We start from the raw sequence: 16152 nt of genomic DNA, 5'->3' as shown, positions 1-16152 counted from the left end.
TAGGGTCAACAAGGATTCCAGGCCAGATGCTCTCTGGGCCATGATAGATTCCTGGAACGATGCAATCCCGGGCCGCAGCTGGTGGACACGGACCATCCTTCGCTGAACAATTTATTTTACAAATGTGAAGGTAGAGTCCCGTTTACCTCCACCCCTCCTTTTACAGGGCACTCAAACTAACCTTTCCCTTGGACGTGGGAGGTGTTGCCAAGAATGGATCACCCTCAGCTGAATTACTGACCGGAAGCCTTGGACAAGCCTGCCACGTCCTCACCCCCGAGGATTTCAGGCCCGTGTTTGACACTGAGTAAGGTAGGTGACCATGGCTTTAAACTTGGTTACTTATAATGTGAGGGGACTCAGATGTCGAAGCAAGGCCGCACACGTGCTGAGAGATCTGGTGTCCCTCAAGGTAGATATTTCCGCTATACAGGATTGTCAGGTGCTGGTGAACGATTACGGTGTTTACTTAGCATATGGCAATACATATAGTCGTGGAATCTCCTGGCTAGTAAATCGCACCCTCTCAACGTCGGTGAATGTTGTTCACGCGGACGGGGACGGGTGGGCGGGCGATTGTCGTCGATGTTTATGTTAATAGCAGTGTGTTTCGGATAGTCGCAGTTTACGCGCCTAATCCCGCTGTGGAGAGGGCTTCGTTCTTTCGACGGGTGGAGGATTTTATAGATGGTCCGGAGAGAGTAGTCTTAATGGGGTATTGGAATGCCATCCTTGATCCCAAGATAGATGAGGTACGGGGGACTAGCGGGTCGGTGTGGTGCGACAGCAGTCTGTCTGACCTGATAGCTTAAGGCGACCTGGTCAACAGATTTCGTCTGTATCACCCTGGGCGCGAGATGTGGACGTGGCATCCTAATACGCCTTCCTATCCAATTACTTACTTGAATCGGATGTTAGTTAGAAGAGGCGATGTAGATTTCCTATCTTGTCTCACGTTCCACTTTTTAGAACACTCAGATAATAAACTAGTTATGGTCCGTCTGAACTTAAGCTATAGACCTAGACTGTCTGGATACTGGAAATTCAACAGCACCTTGTTGGAGCTGAAGGACTACCGGTTCAAGGTTACGGAGATAATCCAACGGGCATTAGTGGGGCGGTTACCGGGACTAAGTGGTGGGTTAGTTTCAAGGCTAAGATTAGACGCTTCTCGATCCAGTACCGCCAACACCTCGTACTAGATAAGGCTAAGGCCAAGAAGCGTATAGAAAATAGGCTGCCCCAGGCGGTGGAGGGGGGACCCCCGAGAGACAGCGCTAGAAAAACTAGACCTCAACCACTTGGTTAGCGAGCGGTACGAGGGTCAGATAGTTAGGGGGAGGCTAATGAATGTCTCGAACGAGGCTGTTAATGTAGACGCTGTTGAGCGTAAGCTGCTTTAAGGCGCGGCTCGTCTACCCTACGAATTCTACTTGAGGATGTCGGCCATGTTGGTCCCTATTCTGAAGGATATGTTACACCATTGGTTTGTTCAGGGTTCCATCCCTGGGCAGGTTACCAAGGGTGTGATCACATTGCTGAGGAAAGGTGAACGGCATGGTGGGGAGGAAGATTAAGACTATTTCAGCCCCTGGACTCTGTTAAACACAGAGTTAAAGATTTTGGGCAAGGTTTTTGCAGATGCGGTTGCAGGTTATCATCACTGACTTGATCGAACCAGACCAGAGCTATGCTGTGAAGGGGAGATCGATTCAGGACAATCTTCATCTGATACGGACGATCATAGAGGGGACAAAAGACGATGCAGAGGCCGCGCTGATCAGTTTGGATCAGTCCAAGGCTTTCGATAAGGTGGACCATAGGTTCCTGGGATATGTGCTGGAGGCCGCCGAATTTAATCTGGACTTCCGAAAGTGGATCTCTATACTGTATGACAGGCCGACGGTAGCGGTCCAGATGAACGATAAGCTGTCGGAGTCTTTTGCCGTCTCCCGGTCGGTACGACAGGGTTGTCCGTTGTCGCCTCTCTTGTAGGTCCTGGCGTTGGAACCCCTCCTTCGCAAGTTGAAGGAACGAGGCGACTACACCAGTCCTGTGCGGGATAGCTCTTCCTGGAGGCACACGAGCCAGGGTTTCTGCGTTCGCCGATGACGTCACCGTGTTCGTGTTTTGCCCCACAGACATTCAAGTGGTCAGCGAGGCGCTCGCTCGATACGAAGATGTTACGGGGGCCGTCTTCAATCGCAGTAAGTCGGTGGGTCTGCGGTTGGGTGCCTGTAAAGGAGTAAGCATCTTCAGTTGGACCGACGGCCCAGTCCGGATCCTCGGTGTGTGGTTCGGACGGGGTCTCCAGCTGGAGAAAAACTGGTCGGAAGTAGAGGAAAAGTTCGAATCCTTGAGGAACTCAGCCTTTACAATGAAGAAACCCGCGTCTACTGTCTGCGCTGCGACGACGACATGAGAGAAACAGCCGATCATGCCTTTTTCCGCTGCAGCAGGCTCAATACCCTCCTAGGGTACGTCAACGAGGTAACGGCTCTCATCGATGCCAAGCGCTGGCTTGAACTCGACGAATCATATTTTGTGGAGAACATTGATCCGCCGCTGCCTAGAGAGAAACGAATGTTTTTTCTAGTGATACTAGCATTAGCGATGATGGTCATATGGATCACGCGCCTTAAGCGAGTCCGCGAAGGGATATCTGTTCCGGATCGGGATCTGGCCGTCTACATTAAACATCTGTTTAAAGTAAAGATACGATGCGATTGGAAGAGGTTGCTTCGAGTGGCCTTTGATAAGAGGTGGGTGCATGACGCTAGCGCATGCATCCGACGAGGCGTCAAGTTTTAATTCGTGTTACCATCATAGCATGGCGCATACGGTACTGGGTCCTACGGGGGCACACCGCTAGGTTAGACAAATAAAAATTAAAGAGAATCTTAACTGGTTGTACAAATGAGATCCTGTCCTCTGATTGTTTATTTTGGGGGGGGGACTAGAGAAGCTTCCAGGCTACCCTACCACTACACCCGCTATCTTTTTGTTTTATCACCCCCTGGTCTACCCCTACTGGAAGGTCGCCGCCTAATATATTCCCTTTTTTTATTTGTAACAATCTATTTATTTTACTCCCTACACCCGATATGAATTCTTCCCAATCCCCATTAGGGATCTCCCCGCTTGTTTTCGGTGCCCCGGAAAACAGTAGGCGATCTAACTACGTAGATTAGCTCAGGGAGGAACCTTACTAACAATGCACTAATTTTATTTTTTGTATATTTTTTCTAGATTTCTCACTCCCCAACACGAACTGTTTTTCTTCCAAATTCAAGAACTTTTTATTTTCCAATGAATTGAACTGTTAACACACACACACATTTTATTTTTTTTTAAAAGTGCACACACACATACAGAAATTGTATATATATATATATATATATATATATATATATATATATATATATATATATATATATATATCCTTTATGCAAAACCGCTGGGGTTTGCATTAGTTAGTTTATTGTCCCCAGAGTGAATGAGGTATTGTGATAAATGTTGCCAGTCAAGAGTAAAGTCGCCAAAGACTCTAATTTTTACTTTAGTTACAAAGACCCTGCAACACTCCGCTACCCAGATCTTATAGGGCCTTGTGCATAAATTTGTTTTGTCTTTTGGAGATTTTACGTTTTTAAATTTTAAAATTTTATATTGGAATTTTTTTAATTGTAATTTTTTCTTTACCGAAATAAATTAAATATGAAGATCAAAGTGTAGTATCTGTTCTGGCAGATACTGCAAGCAAATACCATAATTTGCGGCGACCCCAAATATAAGACCTTGGTCAATATAGGGGCAACCCTTCATACCAATTGTCAATATCAAGCTCTCCTCCTTCCCGGCGAGTTTGTCCCCATTTCCCCTTCACTCCTTACATTAAAAATCGGCATTGTGCTAATTTGCTCGGTAGAGGAGAAAATTAATACCAACCCTACATATCAAGTGTCACTATCCAACTCCCCTACTCCCCGGGGAGCTGGTCCCCATTTCCCATTCACTCCTCACATTAAAAATCGGCATAGTCCTTAAATTTAAAATCGGCCTTGCGCCGAATTTGTTCGGTGGGGGAGCAAATATATAACGACCCCACATATAAGACCTTGGTGAATGTAGGGGAAACCCTCATACCAATTGTCACTATCCAGCCCCGCTACTCCCCAGGGAGTGGGTCCCTATTTCCCCTTCACTCCTTACATTTAAAATCGCCCTAGTGCCTAATTTGCTCGTTAGGGGATAAAATAAATACCATTTTCTTGGCCTTTTGGCCAAGATCAAGTTGTAGTATATGTTCTTACTACATGCTGTACTTATGTTTGTAACTTTGTGATATAAAGTGGGGGATCACTTTACTGTATTAATTTAATGTAAAATGATTACCCACTTTACAACCAGTCAGTCTCAAAGCCATTTTAGTCATTCACCAGATCATTCAAGTTGTTTTTGAAGGATTCCGTTTATTTTTTAAGCATTCAAGTCATTCTTAAGCTCACTAAATTCATCCTTTAGTTCATTAAAGTCACTAAGTCGTTTACTTTTTATTTATTTAAGCCATTTCAGTCCACTTTTTTTGTCATTTAGTTTATCTTTCAGAATTTCATGTCAATCCTACATTCACGCATTCATTCATTACACGAGAACACGCGACTAATGGCTATCTGTCTTGTTTTTGAATAAATTGTTATTGTGTATTCATTATATAACAATGTTTTCTTCTTTTTACACAGTGATCACCACTTATCAAGGCCCGGAAGCTACTCAGGGATAAGGGTTATTGCAAGTACATTACGCTAGTGTGGAGATTTGATAAAGTGTTTACTTAAGGGTGGAGTTCATTAGAAATTTGTTAACGTTGGACTTGAAGACATCCAAGTTGTAGTCTCGTGGGAAGCAGGCAGACGGAACAGTTCCACAGGCGTGCAGTTCTAAGAAAGAAGCTTTGTTCATGGAATACGCGTTTTGATTTAGGCACAGATATATAGTGGGGGACATTTTTCACAGTGGATTCAGCTAGACGGGTGTTTTTCGTGAAAGATTTGCGAGCGGGGACCAGAGATTGGAGTTCAGACGAGGACCTACCATGGAAATAACGATAAAATAAGGATAGGCTTGCAATATCTCTTCTGTGGGAGAGAGGTTGAAGGGTAGAGAAAAGGACATCTTCACTAAGCCACGAAGTCTATTTTGTACTCTGTCAAGGCAGGATAGGCTATATTTAGCAGCTCCTTCCCAAATATGGCAACAGTATTCCATCCTTGGACGTACTTATCTTTTATATTGATAGAGAATTGCATCAGCAGTGAGATATCTTCTGAAGCAGTAGAAGATTCCCACCATCTTTCCAGCGACCTTGGCAACGGACTTGATGTACTTGTTCCATTTCAGATCAGGAGTAAAGGTCAAACCCAGAAGCTAGTCAAAACACGGGGTCTCACCCAGACGAGAGCCATCCATCACAATTGATGCCAGATGGGGATCAGAGCGTTGATGATGTAAGGATAGGAGTTTGGTTTTGGATGCATTAAATGTAACCAGCCACATCTTCCCCCACTGAACCACGCGCTCGAGATCAGAGGAGAGAGAATCAGAGAGAACTTTGTCATTTACAGCCTTTGATGTGTTGCCGTAGATGGTTGTGTCATCAGCATAGATGTCAACGAATGATTTAAGTATGTGTTTAGGGAGGTCTTTGATGTAGATCAGGAAGAGAGTTCGGCCCATGATTGCCCCCTGCGGGACTCCAGCATTTATATTGCAGGCCTCCGATTTTTGTCAATCTACCACTACTCTTATGAGTCTATCGGATAGAAATAATTTAATGATTGAGAAAACATTTCCAGTTATACCATAGCTGGAAATCTTGTTAAGTAGATCCTTATGCCATACCTTGTCGAAGGCCTTTGATATGTCAAGAGCAATTGCCCTAAAAAGGAAGCCTTTGTCAGAGATTCACTAATCGTGTGGGATATAACCGTCAGCATCTGCGGTAGATCTTGCAGAGCGGAAACAAAATTGTGTGTCACTAAGAATGTTATTCCTGCTTAGGTGGTTGACTATTTCTCTATTTAATATGGATTCCAGCAACTTACTCATAACACACAGGAGACGTATTGGTCTGTTCTGAGAGGGAGATGACTTATCACCTGAATTCTTAAATACAGGGCAAACTGATGAGGTCTTCCAGGGAGTCGGAAAGCACTTCTCCTTAAGGCAGTTCTTTAATAGTTTCGTAAGTATGGGAGCAAGTTATGGTTGAAGCTTTTTCAACACTATAATTGGGATGCCATCAGGGCCAGTTGCTTTACTGGAATCTAAGTTCTTGATTAGCTTGGTGACCTCATGCACGGATATTTGTATGTTGCCTAGCTCATTCTGTGTTATAGGAGGAAATATGGGGAGTTGATGACCTTCGTCGCATAGGGTAGAATTAGCTGCAAAGTTCTTTGCAAATAGTTTGGCCTTGTCTGACGCTGACGAGATGACCTCTGGTGCAGTGATAATGGTTGGGATAGAACGCACACTTCTGTTCAGGATCCTATTTGTTATTTGCCAAAACTGGTGGGAATTAAGCCGCTGATCAGCTACCTTGGATTTAACAGACTGGGCATATTGCTCTCTTGCATATTTTATAACTCTTTTACAGTGGTTGCTGGCAGTCCTGATAGCAGCTTTAGTCTCAGTGCATCTATTACGTTGCTAGCTATGGAAAAAGTGATTTCTGTGCGCGATAGCAGCAGCCCATTCTGGGGAGAACCATGGCTGGCTGTTAGGTTTTTGTTGGAATTTTTTAGATGGTATGAATTGGTCTATGCCATTCGGTCAGATCTTATACTATGGAGGATACTTCCTTTTTAAACATGGAGTGCAGGGGTAAATCAGATATGAATGTACGGAAGCTACTCCAGTCAGCCATAGAGTATCGGTATACAGTACGGTGGAGGGATACGCCTGAGGACTTATTACATTTCGTTTTTATCTTTACTGATACGACGGAGTGGTCGGAGGATCCTAGAGGAGAATGAACGGAACATGAACATACCTCAGGGGAAGTTGAGGTAAAAGGTCTAGGAGGCTTGCATATTGACCGGGTGTGTCGGGCACACGGGTGGGTTCGCGAACAATCTGAGTGAGGTCATAAGCAATGGCAAAATCATGACAAAACCTCCCCTCATCGTCTCTCTTATTTGAATGGGTCAGCAATTCCACGTTATGGATGTTTAAGTTACAAGAGATGTGGATGTTAGCCGAGGGATGTGCAGACAGTATGTGGTCTATTTTCTCAGATATGCTCTTAAAGATAGTAACTCCGCTGTTGTGGGGCCGATAGAAGGCAAATATAAATGCAGTGGTGTTAGCAAGTTCCACCGTGAAGCACATATAGGGTAAATTAGGATCTTCTCTAGAGATATCCTTGCCACACGGGAAGCCATCCTTAATGTAGGCACATATTCCATGCCCATGGCGATCTTGCGTGGAGAATTATTAGTACTGAATTAACCAGACAAAGTTTTTAGTAAGTACAAAAAAAGTGTAAAAATTGTCGTTCTAAAAAAATCAAGAATATCCGAATGTAAAAAAAAAAATAAATAAAAGAAATTGTGGGGATCGGAACCGCAACGCTTCTGCTGGTATTCGGTGACGTTAGTCGTTGCACCAAACAGACACTCGTTTTAAGTTTTGTGAAATATCTTTTAAATACATTTCACTTTTACTCGATGTAACGCGTGCACATAATGACGGCATTGTACTACGCTCATCAAGGTGTAATTGATTTCAAGTTTTAACCCTTTTTTAGCCTATATCAATTATGTGTATCGAATTAATGTTCCCAATAAAATTATGCACCAAAAATTCACTTTTTTGAGCTTTTGCACATAGTCTAACGATCTTCCGTTTAGGAGGAAATACACACACTGAGACCGACACACACAGATATAGTGATATTTATATATTAGATTACTAATTACAAATTATATATTATAATTACAAAATACTAATCGATATATAAAAATTATCTATTACAAATAAATATATAACAGTTACTAATTACAAATCGATACATAGAATCGCCAAGTTAGTATTAATATGATGTAATTATAAATAACCATCAATATGACAAGTTACTAATTACTAATCGATATATATGAATTACTAATTGACATATGGCAATATGGATCAGCAGTCAATAAATAATAGCAATCGATATATAAAAGATATAAATAGCAAGTAGAAGTATAAAAAATTACCTATTACAAATCTTTATATTTCAATTGCAAATTACATATCGATAAATAACGTTTATTAACTAGGTGATCGGTAGGGCATACTTAAACCAACCAATGAAAAGGGAGCTCTCTAAATGTATTAAATAGTCCTTTAAAATTATTTTAACTATTTTTGTAATAATTTGATGGGATAATTTTAATATTATATTCTGACATTAGAAACTTTACAATTTTTCTATTGCAAATCAATTTGATAGCAATATATCTGTATAATATTATGAGATATAAATTTCACACAATTTCAAATATTTTATTTCATCACTTAACTCCATCGTAATTTTCATAGAATATGCTCTCTACATCTTTAATGAATACCGAACTGGTAAAGTAGTCACACGAATATACTAGAATGATTGTGTAACTAAAACCATTGACATTATTTTGCATACTATTTTTGTCTAAAACGAAAAAAAAAATTCATGGAGAAACACGGTGCTATGGGATTGCTTCCAAGTTTACAACAACAGTCAATCCCAAGCATAATGTAGAACAATTTTGAACCACCATATTTAATAATACATTTTTCTAAAAAAAACACCTTATCTTCACGTTCATACGCATTGAACGCTTATCCCACAGTTGTTTATGGATATTTATAAGTGATGAAACATTAGTTAAAGTATGAATCATATTTTGTAAAGTCAAGTAATTTTTATCCATGCTCCGTGCCTGTTAAAACACATAATACGTATTTTCCAGTTGTCAGCAACATCTACTATTTGAGATTTTTTTTTCGGTTTCAAATTCACGGTTTATAGAACATTTTCGTTAAAGAATATTAAAAAACAAACTCTGTTTTAGTATTGAGTGACTTTTCTTACATTCCTTATTTTGTTTTTCCTTTCCTGTATCTCTTATTTGTCGAATTAAATTATTGTTGTATTGCGGTGAGTATATATATATATATATATATATATATATATATATATATATTGAGAGGTGATACACGAATTACTCTTACCGTATAAGCGATGGTCTTTGTGTAAACAAATCGAGCTCAGGCAGTTCGGACTATGTCAAAACATCGTTAAGTTCATGACTCGTACAGCATCTGCCGATAGCGTGGTCGTTAGGAGCCTTAACTGTCGTACAGCCGGCCGGGTTTCATTCCTAGCTTGAGGTAGTTGCCTGTCTAGCCGCCTGATGATCTGAGAAACAGCGAAACAGTACTATATGTGGATGGCTATATATATATATATATATATATATATATATATATATATATATATATATATATATATGGCTTCTAGTTGTCAGATTGTATGAGAGTGTATAAACATGGTTTTTATGGCACCTTTATATATGTGTGTTAGTCCCTGACCATCTAACGTTGTGATCATGATCATCTTATCTATAGTTCATTTCGTGTGCATGCTCATTTAAATACAGTTAATGACGGGGTAGGAATCTACATAAATATCTTACAATACAAAAATGAAAAAGGCTTTTAACATATGGCCAATTAGGAACATATCTGTTCCATCTTGGTTATCTTTGACGGGAAGTTGGAATGGAAATTCTCCCAATGACAGAGCCTTGGATTTTATTTTCGGCTCCGTTGTATTCCAGAGTGCTTATTACTTTTTAAAAAGTTGCCACTTTGATTCCGACTATCGCCATTTCTGCACGGATTTCGACATAAAATGATTAAATGACGTTTGAAATAGTAACAGCCAACCACCAAGTAACGTCGAAATAAAAAATGTCGAAATGTGTTTATTCCTTTGGATTGCTAGACTTTGGAATTCTTTCTTTGTTCCATGCTTCCTAAATCTATAGAAGTTTAAATGTAATAGGAATAGACATTTTCCAACTAAACTTTCAACAGAATTTGATTCAGTTGCTTACGGTCGTAAACGACTGTATGTTTGTTTAGGAAAAAAGAGTAATACAAACATAGTCTCCGATTTTGTATGCTGAACTCTAGTATACGCCGTCTTAGCGATGTGAGCGGAGAACACTGATTTAATAAAAATAAAACTTTTGTACGTCCATAGAGTTTTAGGCTAGCTTTATTTGTTTTCTTGAAGATTCCCTCTTAGTACATGACCCGTATATAGACGGTAACACAAAGCCTTCATCGTTCTCTATGTATGTTTTTATTTTTAATGTCAAAATTTAAAGTTCTATTGACTGTTTCTCTTCAGTGCTTTCTAAAATATCGATTTTTATTTTAAATTGTGTTGAAGAATCCTTATTTTGCATTCGTGAGCAAATGCTAGAATGTATGCTTTGTGAATTCTGATCTAACCTGATTTATGGTCCGAGTAAGAAAGCAAATATGAATTCGTAGAAATAAGAAAAAAACCTATATTGATAGAACGTGAAAAGGATAATACTATTTAAAGACATACTAGATTCAAAGATGTAAACATTTATTAAATTATACAGTAAGAAAAACGCATAGATGTTTAAACTGAAGATTTAATTATACTTAAATGCTGGAATCAAGCGAGACAATTTGAACATTAAAAAGCACCAATAAAGAAGAGAAAACATTCTAAATATAAAACCTGAAGATAACTATTTATCATCATGTTCCGGCGTCGATTAAGCAACGTTGATCCAGTTATTACCATATGACGTTTCTTTAAGAATGTTAAGCGCTGTCAGGGTACGTCGACATTTCGTTGAAACAATAAAAAATGCCCTCATTTCCTCAGACCGGGATATACATCGACTGAGGACTGCTCTCGATACTTATTTCCTTGAAAGAAAGCGATTTCTAGACACCTATCCTTACTGTCATTGGCATACGTAACAAAGAAATTAATAAAATTTTCTTTAGCTTTTAGAGTTTGGTTTTGTTTAGTTTCGTTTTTTTATAGAAAAGTGAAAACGTTTCTGGCTATTTATTGCCAAACGCGAAAATATATTAAAACTTATTTACCTTTATGATTTAAACGCAATTTCATATTTTCACAAATATGTACATGGAAATTCATACATTGCCAACAGTTTTGCACTGTAATTGGCTAAAATAAATTTTGCTGAATTTAGATGTATACTAATTGATAACGCCGCCATTTTAGCCGTCTTATACTGTGACCAATGCTTTTTCAATCATTTAAGCCCCACTCATCCATATAAAAAACGACCAGCCTCAATATGAAGGGGAAGGCACGCCTGAGTTCATTTCTTGTTTTTAAAAAAAATAATCGATGCTTAAAGTAATTTACCAAATATTTTTTTTTAATTTATCACTCGACTGAAGACGGTTTGTGGAAGTCGGAAATATTGGCGACTAACACAAATTACGTTTTTACACTAGAATCGAACGTTTGAATATAAGCCCGCCAAAATAGTGGATTGCAAGAAGAAAAAAAAACACAGTCGTCCCTTCCATATAAGATAATTTAGCATTTCTATCCTCATGGCGTAAAACGTGTCCTTATTTTTACGGGGAAACAGGTGCCTACCGATAAAGTTTATTTTCTTCATGATTATTATAATGTTACATTAAATGATGAAATTTGACGTTCAAATAAAGCAAGCGAAAAATGGATCGAACAATTAAAAAAAAGCAGATAATACACTCTCTATAATTATAAAATTAAAATGACCTTGTAACGAGTGCTGTAACCCAACATCCTATTTAGGATTTGCAGTTGCGCATGCATACATAAACAAACAATCAACGCGACAATAAAACGTATTGTTTTACTGTGTGCTTTTTTAGCATCCCAATCAATGTGGTTTTCAAAAAAAAAACAATTGTAAAAATTTCTGCATTTTTTTACATCGTTCATTTGTGTATTACGTTTAAGTTATTTTAAGCCAATTTTCGTACAAATAAATCTACTTTAACCGTAAACCATAAAAGCATTTTAAAACGGCGATTTACCCACCGCTTTTATTTTGTTTTTAAATTTATTCTCCATTTTTAATACACCTTTCTTAAAAAGCATTTATGATTTTCTTCTACACTGCCAACATAAATAAATAACAACGAAAATATGTTTATTTCCAATTTGCGTTACAAATAAATAATCAACGCGACAATAAAACGTATTGTTTTACTGTGTACGTTTTTAGCGTTCCAATTGTTTTGTTTTTTCGCGTTTAAATTAAAAGATATGTAAAAATTCGAATTTAACTGTAAGTATTATTGTATCTGTTCAGTGCACATTTACCTATCAGTATGGCAAAATACTTATAATTCAATGGCTGTAAGTTTTGTTTTTTCAAAAATAAACAATTCTAAACAGAAAGACTGATAGAACTCTATCTATATTATTATTTTTTTCATTTTAATATACTTTCATAGAAATGCTCTGCTATGTCACCAAAAAATTATCTTCTTTACGTCACAAGCGTCATGCTCATCCATTAATTCCATAGCTAATATAACATACATACCCAACGGATCACAGGTAGTCCAGTAGTATTTATAATTACCTAAAAAGAATTGTCTGTTTTGATTGTGATAGAAAGCATCATTAGTTTCGCTCAAGTAATCATTCATTCTTAAATCATGTATGGAATTACAAAAAGTACGCGGCGAGTGTTCCTTTTGTTCTACCTTATTGAAGGGCATGATAGGTAATTAAAATGCTTTAAAAATGCCAACCATGAGGAGTTTATACTAACCGTTTATAAAAAAGACACACTCTTTGTCGTTAAGTAATAAATGAATAATCAACTGCAATTTCTAATACGGTATATTCACGTTGGCACACCGGTTTCTGCTGGATCATCGAAGTTACGCAACGGTAAACGTAGTCAATACTAAATGGGTGACTATTTGGGATTCCAGGTGCTGTATGAGCTCTCCGCTTATTTCGGCATTGTTTCCAGTCGTCTGGGATTTCTCCTTGCCACTGGAGCCAAACAGTGCCGATTTAGGAGAGGTGTCCTTGGAGATTACGCAACCCTTGCCTTACAATTACACGCACAGCTGCCATACAGGGGGAATCGTTTGTCTTTCGAGATTGAATGGAGGCATCGAACTGCATTTTCTAATAGTCATTGCAACTTTACTTACTTCAATATATTTTCCCGTTAATTTTGCTGGCACACGTCTAATCATCGATCAGAAATAATAATGCTTGAAAATTCATATGAAATATCGTGTTTGTATAATGATTTGTAAATTTTGAACGATGTACTTTGAAAAAAATGTAGATAAGTATAATTATAGAAACCCTATTAAATAACAACCAAAAATGAAATAGAAATCGGAGTTATCCAAATAGACCATCAAAATAAGTATTCTTTATTTATGAACAAGAGTATCCATCACAAAAGTGGGCCACCACAACCAAGTTTACATAAATTATATAGGAAAAAAATATCGTTATGTAAAATCTGAAAATAATTAATATGAGCAGATACAGTAGCAATCACATAAACCGCTTTGTAAATTGTTGTAAAGTAGGACTTATTTTGTTCATTATATTTGGCATATACATTTCTATCGTCTCTCTTTCTCTCTCACAAATATAAGTAAATGTTTATTTCTAAAACACATTACGTAAAACAAATTAAATCATTACAGTAATACGAATATATACACATCTAATCGAGGAAAAAAATGGAAAAAGCGAATGAATATTAAAAATCAACCCCTTAATACACATACGTCAAAAAGAATCATTAAAAATGTACCGGATTCACAAAAAAAGAAATATAATTTATATACAATAAATGTACAAAGATCTTATAATTGTTGTAATCTTTTTGCAAACTTATCCGGCGATGGAAATTGTATTACAAGCACTTGCCTCTGCATAAGGCAGCGGGAATTCTCTAGCGATGAATACACACATACACACATATATATATATATATATATATATATATATATATATATATATATATATATATATATATATACTAGACTACCCATGACCCGTTGTGTCAGTATTTTAGATTAGCTATGGAATTAATGTACGAGCGTGACACTTCTGACGAAGAATTGATGAATTGTTTTTCGTGACATAACAGAAATATTTCTATGAAAGTAAATTAAAATGAAAAAGGAATATCGATAGATTTCTATGAGTCGTTCTGTTTATAATGGTTTACTTTAAAAAAACTTACGGTCATTCAATTATAAGTGGTTTGTCATACTTATAGGTAAATGCGCACTGAACAGATGCTGCAATACTTCAAGTTGAATTCAAATTTTGATATATCTTTTTCAAATGAAATTGTTAGTTGAAAGTACAGAATACTTAAAAACACTATCCCCATGTTAAGAATTCCTTTTTAAATAGAAAATGAATATAAAATTTAACTTTTTTCATTTATTTTAAACAAACAATCATGACCCATTTGGTCAAATATTAAATTCATATAAATAATAAGGTCAATAAAACTAATTAAGGCAATGTAGAAATGAACGATGTAAAAGAACAAAACATAAAGTATTAACAATTGTTTATTTGGATAAATTAAACACGAAAAAAACAATTCGGACGCTGAAAACGTACACAGTAAAACAATACGTTTTATTTTGGTGATTGTTTGTGTGTAAAAAAAACACACATTTTCGGGGGTATTAATTTATGTTGGTAGTGTAGAAGAAAATGTATGAATGCTCTTAAGAAAGGTGTATTAAAAAATGGAGAATACATTTTAAAAAAATTAAGCTCGTAAGTAAATCGTATAATGCTCTTATTGTCGTAAAGGGGTCAAAGTTGATATACTTGTAAGAAAATTGCGACAGTATAGTTGTAATACAGAATAGTTGCAAAATATCCCCACCCTTCCCATGTTAAACAATATTTTTTTAAATAATAACGCTAATATTGTAGTCCTCAGGTCAAATTCTGTAGAAGTAGTGCTTTGTGTTTATTTGTTTACACTGTTATGAGTTTATGTTTATGTACACATGCGCAACAGGAAATCGTAAAGCGGGTGTGTTGTTACAACACTCATTATTAGGTTATTTGAGTTATATATATATATATATATATATATATATATATATATATATATATATTCTGACTTTAAAACATATTCCTATCAGTTTGTTTAACATGAAGAGTCAGCATTTTATCGACTGTAAAACATATACTCGCTAACTCAGATATCGAAACGATATTTTAAAGTTTAAATCTGTCGATTAGACTGAGTCTCAGTGCATCCCTTGTAGTGCTTGACCCGAGAGGTTAAGGCCCCAGTTCAAGCTAATTGTCGTAATACTTACGGGCCCTGACAAATAATAATTGTTTGGTTAAAAACTTTCTCGGGCAGCCGAAGAGTTCTTGATTCGCATTGGGATTTGGATTGATGTGTGTGTTTGGTGACGAAATAGAATTTACCGCAGCGACCGGACGAGAATGAGAAATAAGAATAAGAATTGGGTGGCGGTACATATAACACATTGTTTCTACTTACATCAACTATGAAGAAGAACCAATTTAAATTACCCGGTTACGTCCGGCGCGTCATTATTTCTTCTAACCTGTCAACCTGGTGTCTAAGACTTGTAAGATCAAAATGTTATAGCGAAAATAGCATTCTTGTGGCCACCGGTTGTAGCTCTGAATCTTGTTATCGGTTATAATAAGATTCGTATTATCCCCTTTAGAATAATTGGTCCAATCTCACTTTCAAATAGTCCACCGGATATATTTTCCAGGGGGTCTCCTTGATGCGTATGTAGCTCCTATAATTATTAGAATATGAAAGATATTCCTAAGATGCCATTTCTTTTCAATGTTATACATAAAACTGTGGTATTTCATTGTTTTTCACTTTCAGCTCGGTTCAACCCAGCAATATGTCGGACACAAACGTCTATCAAGTTTCATTGCTCCTCGTGTACAATACTACTATGTCATGTTTCATGGGCCATTTTCGAGGCACGTTGCTGTAGTGATTGCATACTCATACTGGATAGTGT

The 16152-nt window shown here is 37.3% G+C and overlaps 1 pseudogene; it reads left to right on the top strand.

Moving 5' to 3' along the window:
• The first annotated feature begins 4263 nt into the window (after nucleotides 1-4263).
• On the top strand, nucleotides 4264-4400 carry LOC145291817 (U2 spliceosomal RNA; annotated as a pseudogene).
• Nucleotides 4401-16152: the final 11752 nt, after the last annotated feature.

Source organism: Euprymna scolopes, chromosome 12 (genome assembly GCF_053919585.1).
Source record: "Euprymna scolopes isolate OS-2025 chromosome 12, ASM5391958v1, whole genome shotgun sequence".
Classification (NCBI taxonomy): Eukaryota; Metazoa; Mollusca; class Cephalopoda; order Sepiida; family Sepiolidae; genus Euprymna; species Euprymna scolopes.
Note: the sequence above shows the minus strand (reverse complement) of the source record. Positions and strands in the feature narration are given on the sequence as shown.